Below are 20,584 nucleotides of genomic sequence, written 5' to 3'. Positions count from 1 at the left end.
AAAAGAAAACCACCAAAAACCTGAATTGCCTTTTCTAATTTTAGATCTCTCAAATTAGACCTCGCTGCACATGATCTGAATTTGTAAATTCCCCCCAGTCCATCTTGAAGAGGAAATGTTGCCACCATAAAATGTGCATAAAAGGTAGAGCAAAACCGAATGACAAATGTTGGGGTTTGCTGTGGTATCCGTGTCTGTGTGCTCTCTCTAACTGCAGATGTGTGGTGGCAGGATTTCTTACATTCCCCTGAGACACTCAACTGCTTAAAATCCTTACACTACTCGTGAAGGATATGAGAGGGTCAATAGCATCAGAGTAAATACTTGATAATAATCTTATGTAGAGTGGGTGAACAAAAAGTAGATTTTTAAAACAAAGAACAAAGATTCATAGGCACAGAAATATAGTCATCTTTCTCACTCCTTTTTTTTTTTTTTAAGAAAAGGATAGTAGGAGACCTAAGGGACAAAAATTCATAATTCAGTTTTGAGGACAAATACATGGTGTTGATGGATGTGCTGAGTCTGCTGAGTATATGCCAGCACTAGTATTTCCTACAACTTTCAAAGTGAATTTACGTGTCACCTTAGACATTAAGACAAAGACATTTGAGCCAAAATCTGGAGATATTTACTACTGGCAACATCCAAAAAGATTATTCAATCATTATTCACTTCTGTAGATGGAAACTGCTTGCTCCTTGACTTAAAATAATTCATTGTGGCAGGTTAGCTGAATCTAGCAAGTGTGAATGCAAACATATATCTGTAGTAATAAGAGGATACCATCAGTATACCCAGAACACCATCTCCAAATGGATTTTTTTTCTGGAACAGTTTATTGCTATTAAAATTAATTTTATCTTCTTGAATTGTAAAGTAGGGGATTTTCAGGTGGTGCAATTGATAGCCCTAAATTAATTTCTAACAATGAAGACACTTTTATGTACACAATAACCACTTGAACAGCAGTATTACAGACATTGAAGGCTTTTTTGGTGGGTGGGAAAGGAAGACTGGAACTGAAAATTACACAGCATATTGTGACTACATGGCCCAGAACACCAGTTACAACTAGAACATTTTTCTATTTTTCCTCCCTCAAATCTGTTTTCTTTGGTTGTATTAAAAGGACAATTGAAAGACAAGAACTCTTTTTTTCCTCAAGTAAATGTTGTATTTTCATGTCTGAGAACCTATTTATTTTGTTTATAGTGGCAACTGCTCTGTCAGTTTTTTTGGATTTTTTTTACATCTTCATGTATACATACATATATATATAATGATTAGTACCTGAACTGAGTCCAATCCATTACTAAAGGTATTTACTTCTTCTCTTATGGGAAAATGAGTAAATAAATGCAGACTTGGGAAAAACTTGTGGTAATGCAATCCTTATGAATGCACACTAGCTTTAAAATAATGACATAAAGCTATCCAGGCAAACACGAAAAGTAGAAAAGAACATAAATTCTTGTTCTTGTATTCCTTTATAGACACAATAGTCTGAGAAGCTGGGGCCTTACCAACATTCTGGGAAGGAGGAATGCAACAGGAGTAGTTGGAAGGTAGGAGTAGAGCCCTCACCCTTTATTTTTAGCCCTCACAAACAAATAAATAAGTAAATCAATTCATCACAGTATTTGGGGTCGATTGTTGATTAAGTGATGGGGGTGGCTGTTTTGTCCTTTCTGTTGCCAGTCTTTGGTATGAGCATGTGAGCCTTTGGCATCAGAGGAACCTGCTCCAGCACATCTGAGCACTTGGGAAAGAGTGGTAAGGAGGGGGAGGAATGGCCTTTCCCTCAGTTGCTGCATATTGCTTGCATGCTTTGGGAGCCTTCTGTTGAGTTACTGACTCAGGACTGAGGAACGAGGCCAGTGTGTGGATTGTAGTGTGCCTATGGAGAGAGTGAGCAAAAATTCTTCTAGTTTACAGCCATGCTAAAACCAGAATTGGTTTATTTCCTACTCTGTGCTGCTGCAGTCCTTCCTCTACTTTTCCCTCTCCACATGGTTTACTGATTTTTAGCCTCTATCCGTTTAATCAAAATTGCACAACTGGTTATGGCAGTGGGCTCCAACATCCACATCTCTCACTTGGCAATACATATGTGAATCCTGTCAGGCTGAAGTGGAACCTGGTTGGAATTTCATGGGCAAATAACCTCATCATTAGGTGATAAAATGGAAGAACAACTTTTCTTCCTTTTTTTGCTTTGCAGGTGACCTTTAAAAGGAACGTTGGTTGAGAGTGGCTTTTATTTGCAGCTTGGCAGTTTTCAAAACCCTTGTAATGGATTGGTTGAAATAAGTTACAGAGCAGCTACCTGCATATTCTGAATATCTTTTAGGTCTTATAACCCAAAAGACTCAAGTTGAGGAGCTGGGGAACTGAGATCTATAGATAGGATTAGCCATGTACGTATTTTGATTTTGTTATTTGGTTTGGTTTGTTGTTGATGTTTCTCCTCTTAGGCAGTGCTTTATGGGGGTGGGGAGAGCTGCTGGCCTTCACTTCAAATAGGTGAACATCTGCTGTAACTCTCAAAATGAATGTATATATTTCTGTGGTTGGTTTTGTGCAGTAAATATATGATTATGTTGTACGTTGTATTGTAATCTTCTGTATCCCTCTCTGCTTGCAAGAGAACTCCTTTCTCTCTTTTTTGTTTAACATTTGTTCTTTCATAAAGCCACAAATGACAACCTAAAAAATAACTAAATATTCACTCTGCAAACCCAATGGGTCATGCCTTTTGCATTAGAACATCACATGGTAAAATGGCTTTGTCCTGAGGGACTGATGCATGTCTAATTGGCAGAGGCAGAATTTTATACAGTGTTTAAACTAGAAATGGTTGGAAATTTCATGGAACAACAATATATCCTCAATAGGTAATGAAGATTTTACAAACTAAACTTTTTAATGGACGGTAATTTTTTTAAGTTGTTTTTTCAGATGGGGAAAGTCAAAATGAATTCAAGTCTTTAAAATATGCTTGACCCAGATCTGAATTTATTGTTTCTTATCTGAATTAAACTGTTATTTCAAAACATTTTAATGAACTACATAACTGTACTGTTCTCTAAGGACATTGCTTTGATTCTTTATCGTCCTAAATAGGACTCCCAGATGACCTATAATTCCCATAACTTATGCAATATTTGCAAGATCTGGTGCTGCAGTACTACTGCAGATGTAATGGTGCAGTATCAATTTATTAATTTAAAAGTGAGTTTAATAAAACTAAATTATTTCAGGTCACTTTTGCAAGCTGAAAAACCCTCATTCAGTTCTAAGAATATCACAAAAATAACACTGAATAACCAAAGTATGGCTCACTCTGAGTGCAAACCTTTATTGTGTGTTTAATCACTTTGCTAATGTCAGGATTTTATATTTATTTAAAAAAATATGTTGGCCTACAGTTTTTCTAGCATCGTAAGCAAGCTCATACTTTATGTAAAGAGTCTGCAAAAAGGTGCTGAAACATTTTACTTTTGGGTAAAAATATTTTTTTGATAAAAAATATTCCCTACAGAGAGAAAAGTGGCTCTTTCCAGTTTTCATACTGCAAGTTGACTATATAGAAGATGCAAAAAAAGCTTTTATGTAGGAATCAATGGAAAACAAGCATACACCTGCATTTCAAGGGATGATGGGATATTTCACTGCCTTTTTGTGCCATTGGCAATGCTTACCCTGAGATGAGCTCAGCTGGTTGGAGCATGGCACTAGTAATGCCAAGGTGGTGGGTTTGATCTCCATATGGGCCATTCACTTAAGTCTGGAGTTGATGATCCTTGTGTGTCCCTTCCAACTCAGAGTATTCTGTGATTCCTCTGACTTGCTCAGTTAGTGTTCAATACTCTCTCACAGAACTGGTTTCTGTGCTGCTCTTCTTTTTCTGAACTTCCCAACAGTTAAGAAAATATTAAAAGAAATATTATAAAATATAAATAAATATATTTTACCTGATATATATATATATATATATAATATATATATATAAAAATATATATAAATATATTGTACCTGAGCCATTTATATTCTTATAAAATATTATAAGAAAATAGCTGCTAACAGATGCCAGTGCTTGGTTGAATTTTATGTGGTTTGACATATGTTACTGATGAACCTGTTTGAACAGCTTTCCATAGATATTTAATCACATAAAGAAAAATGAACTGTTACAACCATAAAAAAATTTTAAATCAGTGGAGAATGAATTTTTTTTCCCCAAAGATCTGCTCCAAATCAAATTAATTTAAATAAAACATTTATTTAAAACATTAATTTAAAACAAATTAATTAAAAAGATTTCTTGTTGTTGTCTTATGATGAAGTTTTGGCAGTAGGAACTCAAGTAAGAGCACAACATGAATGCTTCTCAATTCCTCATTACGCCACTGAACAATATTTCTAACAAGGAGAGTTATTCTGAAGTATGTTAAACCCCAAGAATGCTGATCGACTTCCCAGGCATACCTACTCCTCCAGCTCCTCTGACTCCTGCTGAAGATGATGTGCAGATATGTGTAGCAGCAGATGGTGTGCAGTTCAAGTAATTGCAAGCTTCTATTTGATTTTCTAGAAGCAGGAGACTAAAAAATAATTTGTTTGTAGTTTAGTGGATCCAACTTCAAATAAATATAGAACTACACCTTTCAAATATATAATTTTCACTGATGAACCATAGCTAAATGTAAAGGACAACTTGTTTTTTCAAGTTTAGTATTTAGCAACCAATAATTTAATGCCCAAAATGTTTTAGTAACTAGAAATAAAACTCTATGCTTGAAAACTTAAAACTCTAATCTTGAAAGAATTCACGGTCCTTTGGGGCTCTCAAATGAGCTTTCCAAATAAGAAAAGTATATATGAAGAATTGTTGGGGGAGCCCCCTCCCCCCCCCAATAAAACCATACAAATCCCGTAATTCTTCAAACAAACAAATAAAATCTCACTTATGAAAGTGGAATTTCTCCTAGTTGTGAATAAACCTTGGTTGTAGCTGTCATTAAGACCAAGACATAGGGCCTTTATCTAGGCTGGAATTACAACTTTGTATCAGATTGGCATGTATTATGAAATTAAGTTAGCTGAAAATTTATCTCATACCAGTCTTCTACAAAGTCATATCTTTATTATAATAATCTTTGGAAAATGAAAAATGTGGTGTTTGAAAAGAATGGACTAATCCAAGTATTCTAAGTAGAAACCTGGCAAAGAATGAGAATGGGTGGTTGATCTTTGTCTATCACTTGGAAAAGCCACAGAAAATTATGATGTGAGAAAGTTATAACAATCTGCTAAAAATGGTCCACAGAGGAAAGCATTAATCATGATGGTGTAGAACTGGAGAACATTAAAAAATATTGAAGAGTTAGGGAATGCTCTAATAAAGGAATTAAAGGGGAATTTAATACTGACAGTCCTACTGACACATTTTCCTTTGCACTTGTCCTTCTGAAAGGCAATTCCAATTCCATTTGTTTTCTGTCATTGTTACTGCAACACCGGAATGCGAATTTTAAATGGTAACTTAAAATAGTGTTTTGCAATAGAAGACTTAAAAGAACATCTAATTAGGTTACATGAACTTATCATAAAAACAAGTGATAAATGCCCAGCATTTTATTTGTAATAAAAACACCACATTAAAATGGTTGTGTGAAGCACAGCATGCATATGGAAAAGCAACCATCTATAAAAATGTATTGTAAGCACGAAGAACTGTGAAACGGAACTACACTGAAAAACATACTAGGCAGCACTAAGCAGTGTTGCTGCTAATAAAATGACACAGTACTTCAATGGTTTCTACAAACTCAAATAATATTCAAATAAGCAAGAATGAATGATAGAAATGCTTGATATAGTCAAAGTGCATTGCAATCATACTGTTTTAAGAATTAAATAGCATGAAGAAAAAGATTTGAACAGGATGGGTTCATTTTGCAGAGCAGGAGGTTGTGCATAGGCTGCAGTGTAACACGGAAATGGGTGTGATACAGGTGTGTAAGTGCAGGTTGTTAAACACTGCTAATTACTTTGTAGAAATATTGAAAAGGTGGGATAGCAAGGAGATGGCATGTCATACTGTGGGGAAGCCAGTGCATCATTAATGTACATACAACTGTTAACAATAATAAATTGCATTTATCTGCATACAAAAACAATAGATCACACTGAACATTAGAAGCTGCTGAGGAAAAGCATATTGTAGTTGGCAGAGTGGAAAATTTGATCATATTTTGGCAAAGTCAAAATTATTATACATTTGTGAAAAAGGTCGTCAAATGTTAGGTTACAGTGTGAGACTCTCCAATGTGCTGGTTAGAGAGCTGATTCTCTGTCCTCTGACTATAAAATCATAAGACCACAACTCTTTAATTTGCAGCAGGAATATTTAGCTTGGGTGTCAGAAAAAAACAAGTACATAACCCAATTAAGAGCACCTTAGTGGGAAAAAATCTCCACACCAGGTTACATTTTAAGGCTTTGCAATCCTTCACAATTGGAGATAAGGTCAGACAAAACCTTGTTCTGTGTGTAGCTGATAATGCCTCATTTCATGCACTAAGGGGTGAGTTCTGCAAGGAAGATCTTTTGCAATTTTACATTTCTGTGATGGGAAAATTGATGAGCAGACCATGTCCTGAATACTGCAAACCTTCAACTGTGTTTAGATTTATATTCCAGTGGTTTCTGTGCAATATTACTTCAGCAGTTAAGGGTGCTATACCTAATATTTTAGAGATGCTAGATGGATTGGAAGTAGAATGGTCTGCAGCTTGCTGGAATTATCAGCAACAAAAGAGCACTCTACTATATGGCAATGAAAATAACCCAAAGGTACACCATGTTTCACACTGTATTTTAAATTGTACCTGAGCCATTTTATAAAATCAAGAGCAGAGGAGAGTATCCAATTCCATATAGATTTCAGGATATGTCAGCTTTCTTCTGGGTTTAGGATTTAATTTTGTTGCAGTGCTTTTAAATATTCCTTACTAGATTGTGGCAAAATATTGGCTTTTTATGAAAGTGTTCAGCCAGATCCAAACAGGATGAAAATTTAATATACAAATGAGTATCCTGAACATGGAGATCTCTCCAACCTGTCAAGATCACTAAACAAACTCATTCTCACTTTCTCTGAAATAAATCTCATTCAGTTTGTTTGAACACAGCTCAGAATGGCAATGGGATGACTGAAGAGCTCTCAGGGGGCATTCAGTGGTGAGTCTGGAGTATTGATGAGTGCAGAAAGATCATCTGAGATGCAAACTTACACACAGTTGAATCAAATGTAAGAGTAAGAATTATGTTCAGAGTGTGGAAAAAGTCATGGAAGTGTGATTGAGGGACATGTCATGAAGGAGAAAGCCATATTTGTTTGCTTCACCTGTGACTTTCAGATAATATTTTCAATGAAAAGCTGTGGTGGTAGAGTTGAATTCTGTGCCCACCTTGTATTGAGGTTTGTTTTTTTCTCAGCAATTGTATGATTGTGCCCCAAACCAGAGAGTATCCTGAAGAAAGAGATGTGCTAACATTTGCAACTATGTGTGTAAACCATAGAACCATGCAAGGTGGGATTACTAGAGAAGGAGGGAAAAAATAGAGTTCACTGAGGAGCAGGACACAGGGAAAAATAACTCAGGAAATACTTGATTAATCTCTCAACCCACATGCTGCTCTCTCTTGGGTCATGTTTCTCTTTTTTCTTTGTATCTTCTTTATATGTAACTAATCTGCAGTCAGCTCCTCTGCTTGGACCATTTATCCTGGTCAGCAGCCAAAAGAGCTCCGAGCACCCGCTCTCTAATATCCCAAGTAATGTTTTCACAGTTGGATAAACTGTGCTGCATGAAAACCTTCCTCGTACCTTTCACAAACACTTGCTATTTTATGCCTCGATCAGGTACTGCTTGTTCCTTCACTCTGTCCTGGATGCCTGTGGCTTATAAGTTATGCAGACATTTACCAGCACATAGCAAAGAGCACTATTGATAAAACCTGTCTTGGAAAATGAGGGAAATGTAGACCAAGTGTCAAAGGCTAAGAGGAATTTATCTAAAAGTTTCTATTCTGCAGTTAGTTTAGATTAATTTTTTTAAGGCACAAATATAAGTCTCATTTTTTTCCATAAGGAGCTTGTTCTGCTTCCATAAAAACTGTCAGTTTTCAGTTGAAAACAGAAAATCCCTACTGTTCTCAGTCTTGAATAGAGTGAAGAAATGAAATCCATATATCCTCATGACAGGAAAGACAGAACAGCTACTACATTGAGAAAGTCCGTGTTAACCACGTTACCACCTGAAATAGCTCTGCTGGCCTTGCTTAGTGAGGGGGTTGGAAGCACTTCTTAAAAGGCAAAATGCATTTGAGGGTCTGTTGTGCTTCACTTCACCATACAGCGACCTCGCAGCACTCTCGGCAGACTGGGGATCACTACTGTGCTGCACTACCACAGGACTACCACAGGACTACCACAGGACTACCACAGGACTACCATCCCATTTATAGCTTTGTCTCAAATGTGGTCAACAACTGAGCGTTTGACCAATGCCATCAAATCTGCCATCCTTGCACTTTTCAAAAGATTCTTAATGGGAAATAGTTGCTCGTAGAACAAGGCCAAGAGAAGTCTCAGCCCAAACCAGCTGTGTCAGAACCACCAAAATTTCTGAATAACTGCCTCCTATTTGCATTTTAATTTGTTATTTTCAGTTACCAGCACAGTTCATATCATTTAAAAACATGATTGCCTAGATAAATCATATATAATTAGTCACAACTCGGAAACTTATGGAATGAGATACCAAAAGAATGCATCTCACTTTGAAGAGTTTTCTGATCCTGAAAATTAAATAAATTTATGGTCCTACATCACTCAACCAGTTCCAGAGATCTTCTTCCTTTATTTCACTTATACATGTGAATAGTGTCCTTCTATACTTGGATCCATAACTCAGCTGGAATTAGAAATAGTAGTAACAAAAAAGGGCACCATATTTTTGTACAGGACTCTGTTGCTCCTTTTCATCCCTAGAAATGAGATTCCCCAGAACAAATTCTATGATCTGAATGATTTCACTGGTAATCAGGAAACCAGTTTCCAGTAACCAGTCTTCAATGGGATGGGAATTGCAGGGGTAGGTAGGTTCCTGCCACACTGATATAGAGTTAGAATGATACTAACTTAATCTTCAATTCTGGTTTTACCTGGAATCTTCTTGTGAAGCATCAATGCATGAATGAAGGAAGAGTTTCTGCTTTTCTTAAATTCTTACTTCAATAATATTTTTCCCTCAAACCATTAATGAAGAACGATATCTAGGTACCCAAGCATCCTGTTAAACTACTTTCCTGAGGCTTATTTCAAGTTTTCCTATATCCTGTCATGATTTGAAGTATACATAATTTTAAATGAAGATTTTAACAAAAAATTTTACCACTAAAACATGGTATGGTGTTTATATAAGGAGATGCACTAACAAATATCCCTCTGCTGACCCACACTGCAGCAGGAATTCAGCACAATGTAAGGAATAATAGTAAGTGACAGGGAAGTATAACATGCACCAATAAAACAAGGGCTACTAGCAGAGGTCCCTAATCTTAGCTGGCACAAGCATACAAACCCCAATGCATCCAAGCTGAATCCAGAGACAGTGGAGATTCATATAGTTCCTAGCACTGAGGAGTCACCTCTAGAGCAGCTTAGAGAAAAATTGTCAATATGAGCAGGACATAAACGGCTTTGGCCAAAGCCTGGCCAGACCTGGCTCACATACTTGCATTAATTTAAGATTGTTGCCTACTCAAACATTCTTCAAAACAAAGTCAATCAGGTACTATCAAGTTTTTTTTTAAATTACCTACTTTTTAATTCCCTCTGAAATACCAACCTGTTTATTTGAAAAAAAAGAATTCATAGAAAGTGATCTTAAAAGGTTGAATAACAACATAGCAATATGTTTTGTCCAAAATAACTGTTTGGAGACTTTATACAGTTAAGATCACAGAAACAAACTGTAATTGCTGGGATCCACATGATAGCATAGGCATGTTTTTGTGGTTGGGGCATAACTGCAGATGTCAATTTGAAAAAGCTATGCATGGTGTTTTGGGGTTTTAAAAAAGACAAATTACAAAACTGTAGTTATTATATTTCCATCCAAATCTTTTTATATATTGGTAAGCTCTTTCATTCAGGATTGGCAGTACCATAACAAAGAGGAAAAAATACAACAGAATTTGTACATGCAGCACAAAAGAGGGGAACTGAGACAATGCTTTTTGTTGTTTTTATGTATCTGTGCATGACATTCAATGGCAATTTCTGATTGTATTCAACACAGGACGTGTGTGATTCTTTCCATGTTCATGGAAGGACAATCCTTCTCTTCACAAACTGGCTTATGTTTACTTTTCTAGAGCAATTTGTGTCACCTCTATATTATTTCTGTTCTGTTCTCTTAATCTTTTAGTTAGAGACTCAAAAAAGTTATAAGACTCAAAAGCTGGGGCATCCTTATAAATATAGTCCTGAACTGAGGACCAAAATCAGGTGTGTCAGTGCAGAGAGACACTGGGGATATTGAGTGTAGCTGCTGTAACCCCTGGGTCCCTTTCTGCTTCTCACCTTTGCCTGGAGAATCTATTCCAGCTGCAGATAAGGCAAAACACATGCTTCTGCAAACTGCCCTTCCTCCTGGCACACAGGACAGAAAGAGTACAGCAAATGCTCTACAGGATACATATGAGAAAAGTTTTCTCTAGTTTGAAACACTTCATCATGAGCAGGGAGCAGATGTTATTCAACTGATGTAAGTAAGAGCTTGATACAGGAGGGCCACTTACAACAATTAGCACTAATGGAAGAAATGGCAATTAGGTCACGTTTGAAAGATAAATGCCAGTGTCTTGAGCTGCCTGTGCTGTCATGGCAGCACAGATACTGCCTCAGGCTGACATCCAGTTATCTGACTTGCTTTTTATGTAGGTTCTTGAGTTTTGCCATGGCTGCATAGCCAGCAATGCCCACATCACTGTGGCTGTGCTTCTGCCTAGCTCTTGTCTGCAGTGTTCTTCTTAGATGACTTCCAGCAACACAAAAATGGTAGCACAGATGTAAGTAGGAACACACCATACTGAAAAATTGTATTTTGTAATAACAGCATTGGAGCCCTGTACTCAGTAAAGACTTCATTCTGACTCTGCTCCTGCAGGCAATAGCTGGAATAAAAATACTAATTTTTGCACAAGAAAAATGATGTTGACACGTAAGGATAGAGTATTCTGGAGAAAAGTGTGAGATTTTGGGAATGGTTCTGTCCTCCCAAATGACCTGGACAAGGAATGAAGGAAATACCCTGAACTGACAAATGACTTAATGCATCTTTCCCTAATTTCCTGGATACCGTGGTTGGACAGAGGCTGATCTGGTTGCAGTGAGATAAGATAAACCTGCTGCAGTTCCTCTGCCCTGTGAGAGGAAGCAAATGTGCTACAAAATTATAGCCTGCACTTGAAGTGCCTGGTTTTGTCTTGTTAAAGGAACAGAAGTCAAGATGTTACAGTTCCCATTCTCTAGCATCTTTCTCTTGTTTGTCCACAAAACTGGGGGTTTGTTTTTTATTAAAGTTTCATGTCAGGGTAGCATTTCTTTCAGCTTCACGGCATTCTCATAGCAGTTGCAGTAGATGTATAAATAGGGTTCCTCTCTAATAATGTAGGATTAATGGCCAGCAGTTTCTCAGCTTGACATACATGTGTTGGTGGAACATCTGTGCTGAGTACAACATCTCTAACACGTACATTACCAGTGTGCAGTAGTTCAGTACAGGCTCATGAAGAATTATTTGGAAAGCCTGTCCACCAAATATATCACCCTGAGTGAGGTCCTTTGTTGAAAAATGCTTCCAGCTAACCATAAGAGTATTCAAATAACATAAAATTCTTTTATGTGTCAGGGACATATCTGGAACACATCCACGAATGGCTGGAAACAGTGTCAAATATCAAGGATCCAACTTAAAGTAAATGTTCCTCCTATATAGAGGAGAGTCCAAGTTTTATATAGGAGTTAAATATTTAAAAAGTTGATCCCAATCCCTTTATTGGGGTGTTAAATATACTTGATAGCATCAGAAAAGTTGCGTATCACATACCGTGGAATAAAGAGAAGAATGAGCCAGTATTTTTCTGACACAAAATACGAACCCAGATTCCAGGGCAGATTATGACTTCTAAAAGGAGGTTCACTGTGAATGGAAGAAAAGGAGCCATGCCAGAGCAGGGTTCCCAGGAGAGCTGCAGTTGAGTCAAGTTTCTTTTTTCTGGAGATGGTAGAGTTAAGATGGTGAACAGAGTAGCAAAAGATCTGATCACCCTCCCACAGTAACACATTGCACTATGCACAAATTTTCCTCTGACCCAGGGTTTAGTTTGAGCTAATTACCCAAATTATCCTTCCTGTATGCTCCAGTTTAGTGCATGACAGAAGGAATTTGTAAATGCTAGATGTGATATTCATTGTTTTAATAAAAGTTTCAAGTAGAGATAAAAGTTCTGTTTGCTTTGGAAAGCAGCCATAGACAAAGTTTATTTGCTACTTCAGTGCCAAGTTGAACTGCAAATAAAGACGGCAATTCTCTTTACCCCATAAAGCACATGAACCTTTAAGCCAGATAAAGGAAGTCCCTATTTGTGAAAATTAATGTGAACATTTCAATTTATGCAGTCTATACACACTTTCTTGTGTTTAATGTGGAATTCTCCTCCAGTATTTTAGAAATATTTTAATATCATGAAACTGCAAGTCTGACTACTTATGTGTAAAGGCTGGAATGTGGCTAACAGCTGGTGACTAAGGTGTCACCAACAGCTCTGACATATGGCTCTTTGTATTCTGGGATACAACTGTCACTTCCAGCATTTCCATTCCCTGTGGACTTACCGGCACAGGCCCACTGTGCTCCTGTACCTCAGTGACTGTAGATTTGAGGAATGAGTAAGTCAGAGGCAGGAAATGGGGGTGTTTTTTAGTGTGTTGATAACAATTTATGATCATTCTCTCCCATCTCTGTCATGAAAAGGACAGAGATACAGCCCAGTTTGTGTCCTTTCAGGCAGCTTTATTCTATGCATGATTTCAATGTTCTGTGAAAAATATTTGGTGTACCCTTTTTCTATTTAATTATTTTGATTCTGAAAATCTTTTATTTCCATAATGAATGCTTTTATGAATACTTCAGATTCATTTTTTGAGAAAGATTCTTTACTCATGTGCTTCCACTGCTGATAACAGCATAGTCTTTGTAAATTTAATATCCAGCCTTTGGCTTGCAAACTGTTCTATTTTTGTCAAAAGTGTAAGCCTATGTACAAATACATCATTCACTACGTTTAATAGCAATGATAAAGGTAGAAAATATTTAACACAAACGCATAATGTTCATCTTGTATAACGTTTATCTGATGGTTAGGACTTTTTTTTCTGATGATTGTCACATCTATGCCACTTCTAGAAATAGCAGTATCTTCCAGAATAATTTAGCTTTTGGAAAAAGTGATGCATTTTATTTATAAATAAATTCTGGTTTCACATGCAAAACTGTAAATGAGTACACATAGGCATAAAGTTTTTGTCTGCTAGTACACCTCTCCTTGTTTCCATTATAGCTTTCCTAACAGATTTTGCAGAGATTGTAGATATCTTTCCAGTTTCTACCCAATTATTGGAAACAAGTTATTTTCTTGCTTGAGGGTCCCTAGAGCAAGGTATAATGAAGGAAAACTGAAGGTGTAGTTTCCCGGGACACTTCACATGGGACAGGCCATGCTAGCTGTGATGTGGGAATGGTCCTTTGGCAAAAGATCTTTCATGAGCAATACTTTATTCTCCACTGCAGAGAAAGAGGCTTCACAGCATATTTCAGTGGTGTGACATATTCATTTTCAAAGTCCTTTTATCTGGATACAGCGTGTGGCCACATACATTTACACAATACCCACCTTCAAAATCCTACAATACAGAAGTCAGTAATAAATAGGACAAGAAGAATTTCAAATTAATATTTGTCAAAATACAATAATTATTATACTGATATTAGAAAGTGTACTGAGGGATGTTACGTGCTTAATAAGATAAATGTATTACATTATACATGTGTGTATTCATTATTCAGGTGTGTATACACCTGAAATGTACTTTGCTTTGTAGTATCTGCTCTGTGGCTAGAATTTTTTACCTTATTTTGAGTCCCAACCCTTCTCATACTGACTTCAGTGGTGTAGACCATATGTCAATGTAAGCAGGCAGCTACTGATTATGAAGCAGTTTATTTGGGATATTTCTCCAGATTTCTGAGATTTCCTTTCCTAATTATAAAGACAAGCTTTAACTTTAGAAAGGGTCAATAAACAAGCAGACTGAATGAGTTTACAGATGAATGACTGACTACTATTTGAACCTGTTTTTCCCTTTGTTATCTTCCCTTACTTCCCAATAATGACTTAGTTTGTCAAGAGAAGTGTTTGAAAAGGCATAATTTTTCTGAATAACACTGAACCCTTTAACAAAATTGAAACTCACAAACACTCCTGCTCTTATGAGCACTTTCTCTTTCCACAAACTGGTGTTTTCCAATCAAAAAATTGTTTTCTTGCAAAAGTTTCTGCATGCCCTCCAGGTGTGAAATGCAGCATCTTCTCCATTGGATCTTACCACTTGTTAACAACATCAACTGTAGCCATAGCAAAGACTGTGTTAAAGACTGAAGTTGAAATTACTTGCACTTTATATTGCATTTTATGATTCACATTTTCATTCTTTATCAGCTGTTAGATTTTCTGGAGTGTGCCAGCAGACTTTTATTTAATGTTTCAAAAAAATGTTATGGCCTTCTGCTTCTTCATATTGAGTAGGAAATATTTCGATAGTCCTTCCTGTCTTGCTGAGTGTGAGGTTGTGCAGCTGAAAGAAAAGTCAGAAAAGGTTTAATTCATAACATTTGTGCATTTTTTTTCATAGAATTTTGCAGATGTTCCTTTCTGGTGTGGCTTTTTTATTTGGCTTTGCCTCTGCTTTGTTCTCATGTTTCAAATTTCAGTATGAAGTAATAAATGACTGTGGTACACAGAGAATTTACAGATGGATCATGATTTCCATACCGTTTTGGAAAAGTCATATTGCATTCACCTTCTGACAAAATGCTTTAAAAATACAAAGATCATTAAGATTTTATTGGTACAAGTTCCACAAAAGCTGAAGTGAAAAATATAAACCACTGAAAACAAGAAAAATCAGCATTATTTTCAAAGAGTTGGGAGCACTGAAAATGGCTGGTGAATTACTAAAGTTGTGATGAGCAGATTGCCTTAGAGGACGATACTCTATCAAAACATTGAGTGACACTGTGCTTCTCTTTGTTGAAAGTGCTTCCCAGGTTTTCCAAAACGAGACATTCAGTGGCAGTCGGTAGCCAGAGACTGCTAAATTCTCTGGCCCCCTCTGCAGGCATGCAGAGCCCGAGGAACAATGCGAGTGTCACGCTGTTTTTGCCGGGACAGGATGGGGGGAAGAGGCTCCCCCAGGCGCGCAGACCCACCTACATTGTGTGTCACAGAACCCTGAAGCCTATGAACTCCGGGCTGGGGCGTGGGAGGAGGGAATGGCACTGCACAGCTCCTGCCAAGGGGCAGCACGGGCAGCAGCTGTGACGGACTGTGATCCCTGCCTGTGCTCCAGCATCCTGAGCAGTCAGCACGCAGTGTCCAGGGGCTGCACCATTTAACCTGGCCTCACCTGCAGCAGCCAGTAACCCAGACCAAATGACCGGCACGGTGAGAGTATGGGGGCAAAATACTAAATACCGCAGGGTATCACCCACTCCTGAGTTTATGGCAGACCTACAGACACCTAGAGATGTAAGCTCCCTTCAATATTTAAAGAAATCTGACTTTCTCTCAAAACCATACGAAAGATCTCATTTTCTCTCTTCCTCACACACACAAGCACACTGCTTCTTTTTTCCTTCTCTTTCAGGAAACACTTTAAAGCAATTTCTAGGTTTTGGACTCACACAGATAATGAGATAATCTAGCACAACATGAGGTTTTGTAAAAAAGAAAACTCTGCATTTTGACTTCAAAAAAGAATAATTTTTTATGTTAAAGATCAAAAATATGATGAAAAGTTAAAAGCACTACATGGTGGTGTCAGTTACTGACCTGTTTTTTCCTGCAGAAGGTCAAAACCATAGGAATGTGTCATACAATTACAAAGATGTACAGAGTAGGTAGTGTTTTTTTAAATTCTCTTTTGCTTTTTTTTTCCTCTTGGAGAAGTTTTGCCTTGCCACAGGTTCTTACCAATATCCCTGCTCTTTTTCCAGAAAATGGACTGTGTTGACTAATATTAACAAGCACCCCTTTATACCTTTCCTTCAGAGAGCACAAGGATTCTTTTGAGCTCTGTAGTGAAGGTTTCTTCCTGAAATGTACACACTGAGCTAAGCTCTGCCCTGGTTTGCAGCACTGCATGCCCATTGAGCAAATTCAGAGGGGTTAGGTGGGGATAACTGAAGCTGACCTCCTGACTGTCATTATAATAAACAAAGAAGAATTTTCTTGCTTCCTTTATAAAGATCCATTTTTATCGAATCTTTCTAAAGCTACATCTTGTGAACTCAATTCATATTCTGAGCATCCAGGCAGAGAATCCTAAAAGCAATTTGTTGATATAAAGCAATGATTTATCAGACATTCTGGAGTACCCCAGCAACAAATCACTTCTGCCTCAGTAATGTGGAAATGGGACTGCAACAGAGTCCAGGAAAGTTGATAGCACTGACACAGCTTCATGTGTACCCTGTGAGCTGGCTCTGGGCTCTCGCTAGGAACTATAGATATTTCCTGTTTTGTGAAATGTTCTTGAACCAGCAAGTGAGTGATGAAATTTGAAAGAAAGGACTGCAGGCAAAAAGCACCCCAGAAGATATAAGTTGGGGTTTTTTTCAGAAAAAGACAGTTCTGACTGATATTTTACAACACATTTTCTGTAAATACCTGTATCTTCTCCAGTACATACAGCTGTGTATGAAAATATGTCTCATTCATTGGGACATATGTCAGGTAAGGCATGACCTGCTCACCTGCAGCAAGGACAGATATTTTGTCATTGGCTTTGTGCCTCAGCACAATTCTTGAAATAATTGTTGCCTTTGTGAGTCATCTTGCACAGCAGGAGGTGTTATATTTCAAAATGCTTTTTTTAACCCAAATCATACTCTGTCATGCTTGCTTCTCTCTCTCTTCCACTCCTCCTTCAATCTTATGCAACTGAATAGTTCCAGCTTTCAGTAGTTTCAGTTCATGATTTATTAAAGTTATTGCTATTTCCTGAATATCTCTAGATTCCTTTCAGAGGACAATTCTGACAGGTCCTTCCAAAGACAGCTGGAAGCTACTTAAACCTGCTCCATTAAAATCCAGCTGCAAATAAAATGCATCATTTCTCACTGCAAATAGGTACCTTTCTGTACTGGAAAGAGATGGTCACATACTGTAGCCATATAATCAAAGGCTAGTAAGAAAATATATCTTTTATTTATTTTTGGTTTTTCCACGCACATTTGTGTGCTCTGTGTGTCTTAAATGACCTCCTGGGAGGGCAAGCAAGTATTGGGGGAATTATTCCTGTGCAAAGGAATAACTCAAGAACAGTTGTAATTGTAGTAATTCCAAAACATGCAACACTTTTCTCTGGTAAGGTCAGCAATGTATTAGGAACTACACAGGCAGAATGGAAACCTTGAGATAGTAGAAAGCAAAAAGAGTTAATTCAACATATATTGATTAAACAGGTGTTTTTTTAATGGACTTTATTTCAATTTAAGAAAATATTTCTTAGCTGTCTCTCTACTACTTCACTATTTACCAGCTTTGCTAAAGGGTGTGTCAGGGAGGAACTGTCTTCAGGTACCTCCTGAGAACTGGGAGCCTCAAAGAAAAGAAAAACAAAGCCCCCTGGCTAGCCTGTGTTCAAGTGTCAGACATTGTATAGAAGCTGCCAAAAGAGATGGGACCAGAAAGGAAAATAATTAATAGAGGCAATGACGGATAGATGAGAGGGAATTTTTCATGGCTCTGAAAGTATGATGAAATCTCGACTAGATGGAAGATAGGCAGAGCCTGTGAGGAAGAAGCCATTAGAGAAATAAACTTCAGTTACAGGTGTCCTGTGTTCCATGGCATGGGTTAGTCACTGTCTTAGACCTTGGCATGTCTTCTCAGGTACTGGATTTCATCAAATCCTGCTTGTAACTGATACTCAGGCTGTGAAAATAAAGTGCATACAGTGGCAAAAGAGTTAGATCTTTCAATATGAGTATGCATCTGAGAGTTTGTAAGACCTTGGTCTTCCAGGTTTGTTGTTTTAATGAAGACCACATCGAATTTTTAACGATGAACTTCCTTACATTCATTTTCTTTTTTGACATGAACACTTAGAACTCACATGCCTTTTTCCATCTCTCTCAATAGTGCTGTAGGTTAGCCTAGGCAAAGGGCAATTCTTGGATTCCTTTTGCTAATATTTAAAAGTATCTGATTATTTGGTATGGCTAAACATTTAGTTTGGTTTAGTCTTGGTAGTGGGTGATCTCTACTGAGCCACTTTATTTTGCACTGAGGCCATGCAGATTAGTATTACAGACTGTCTAACGTTTGGGATTCTACAAACATTTGCTACCTGGAGCTGTGCAAGTTCCTCAGACAGCTTTCCAGACCCACACAGACAAAAGTTCCATTGAAGTGAATGGCTCTATTCATCTGCAAAAAGGAGGGAAAGGAGCAAGCAAAATTTTAAAGGACTCTCAGTGCATTTATATAGCTCCTACAGAAGTCACCAGCTTTAGCTCTAGAACAAGTCTTGCTATCCTTATTGTTACAGTGCTTTGACCATTTCTTAATTGCTCCCTTTGGACTTCCTCATGTTCCTGTCTGGGATCTTTTTAAAGTGTCTCCCTTACCAAAACACCACCAGCACCTGGCAGAAACAGTGGTCCAGGTTTCTAAAGTCCTACATATAAGAGGAATTTTAGTAACAGGAATAATTCCAGAGAAGCAAATGGGATTTACTATGCAAGTAAAATTACTCACATGCATGTTTGTAGGACTGGACCCAAGACATTCATTATAAACTGTAAGGTTTTATAGTTTTTGCTTCTTGCAGGCTTTGAATTTTTAGCCAGAAAGGCTGATTTTGCACCTCTGGAACCACAGCAACTAAAATAAGGGAAGAAATATGGGCAACAGCAACTGTTGCTCTAACCTACTAGTTTTGGGTAGTGGCAAAAAACTGTAGCATTGTTGCTAGCATTCCTGAATTTCAGCCAAGTGAAACCTCTTTTTTGCAAACTGAGGTTTTGTTGTAAATATAGTGACATTTCATACCTTTGAATAAATAGGAACCTTGTATACATCCTACTGGAATGTTACCCACTAACCAAAAGTGTATACACTTTTCCAGTTCCTTGTTTCCATTTTCACAAAGTATTGCAGGATAACCATCAGGGCATTTTTTTTTCTCTTATTAAAGAATAAATCTGAGCATTACTAAGGAATGATGTCTTCTGCCTTGACATAGATCCACATTCATCACAGAAGCTACAGGATACATCCCAGTTAAGTGTATTCAAATCTGGCTGGTGTGAAGGGTTTCTGGAGACTTAGTCTTATTACTCTCTTTAGGTTTCCTGTGCTGTTGCTTCATCCTCATCATCTCCTTGACAACTCTTGCCTTTCCCCCGCTGGACTTTTCCAGTCTAAGGTGTTGCTGCCAAAATCGTCATCATAATCTATTCTAAATGCTTTTCCTTTCAGCATCTTGAACTCATTTATTGACTTCTCACCTACTCACCACATTATTCTCCTTGTTTTTACCTTAAAGATGCTGCACAAAATAGAAATTGCTTTGGCCCACACCCTCTTTTTCTTCCATTTGCTTTTCTGCTCCTTAATATCTCTCATTACAGCTCCTTTTGCCTACCCATACCTATCTTAGCTTTGTTGCTTACCACCCCTACTTCTTGGAAACAATGAAATACAGAAGGAAGAAGACATAATTTCTTTGCTGGCAGTTGTCTCTGTTATGTATGGATTCGATTATTTTTTTACATCTTCTAATGGAAAGCTAATGTTGTCACTCTTCACCCTCTAGCAATTGAACTCCCATTTTTTGTCTGGCCAGCATGAAGTCAGTTGTAGCATATTTGGGACCTTTGCTTTAATGTTCTGAGTAGCTCTGTGTATTTATGATACCACAGAGATGCAGCAGAAGCATAGGCAGTGAATTGTGAGCTGACAGATTAAAGAGAAACAGCAGGCTTAAAATGCAGCAGGTGATCATCTTGAACTCATTTTCGAGAGCTTGGCCTGCCTTCCTTGCAAATCAACATGGGTCAAGCAGATGTCCAGTCAGGTGACTAAAGAGATGCTGGGGATGCTGGCTGGGGGGACAGGCAGTCTGGGCTTGTACCCGTGGTTCCAGGCCCAAATGATC

At 37.6% G+C, this 20,584-nt stretch overlaps 1 long non-coding RNA gene across 1 annotated transcript in view; it reads right to left on the bottom strand.

The window, feature by feature from the left end:
- Window positions 1–3,621: 3,621 nt before the first annotated feature.
- Window positions 3,622–20,584, bottom strand: part of LOC125330440 — a 50,248-nt gene continuing 33,285 nt past the window's right edge. The window contains exons 2-3 of the long non-coding RNA XR_007205530.1: window positions 4,492–4,607; window positions 3,622–3,910 (exon numbers count right to left, since the gene is read on the bottom strand). This is a non-coding gene — a long non-coding RNA (uncharacterized LOC125330440). The remainder of the gene's footprint in view (window positions 3,911–4,491; window positions 4,608–20,584) is intronic.

This window comes from Corvus hawaiiensis, chromosome 9 (genome assembly GCF_020740725.1).
Source record: "Corvus hawaiiensis isolate bCorHaw1 chromosome 9, bCorHaw1.pri.cur, whole genome shotgun sequence".
NCBI lineage: Eukaryota > Metazoa > Chordata > Aves > Passeriformes > Corvidae > Corvus > Corvus hawaiiensis.
This window is presented reverse-complemented; position numbering and strand designations above follow the sequence as displayed.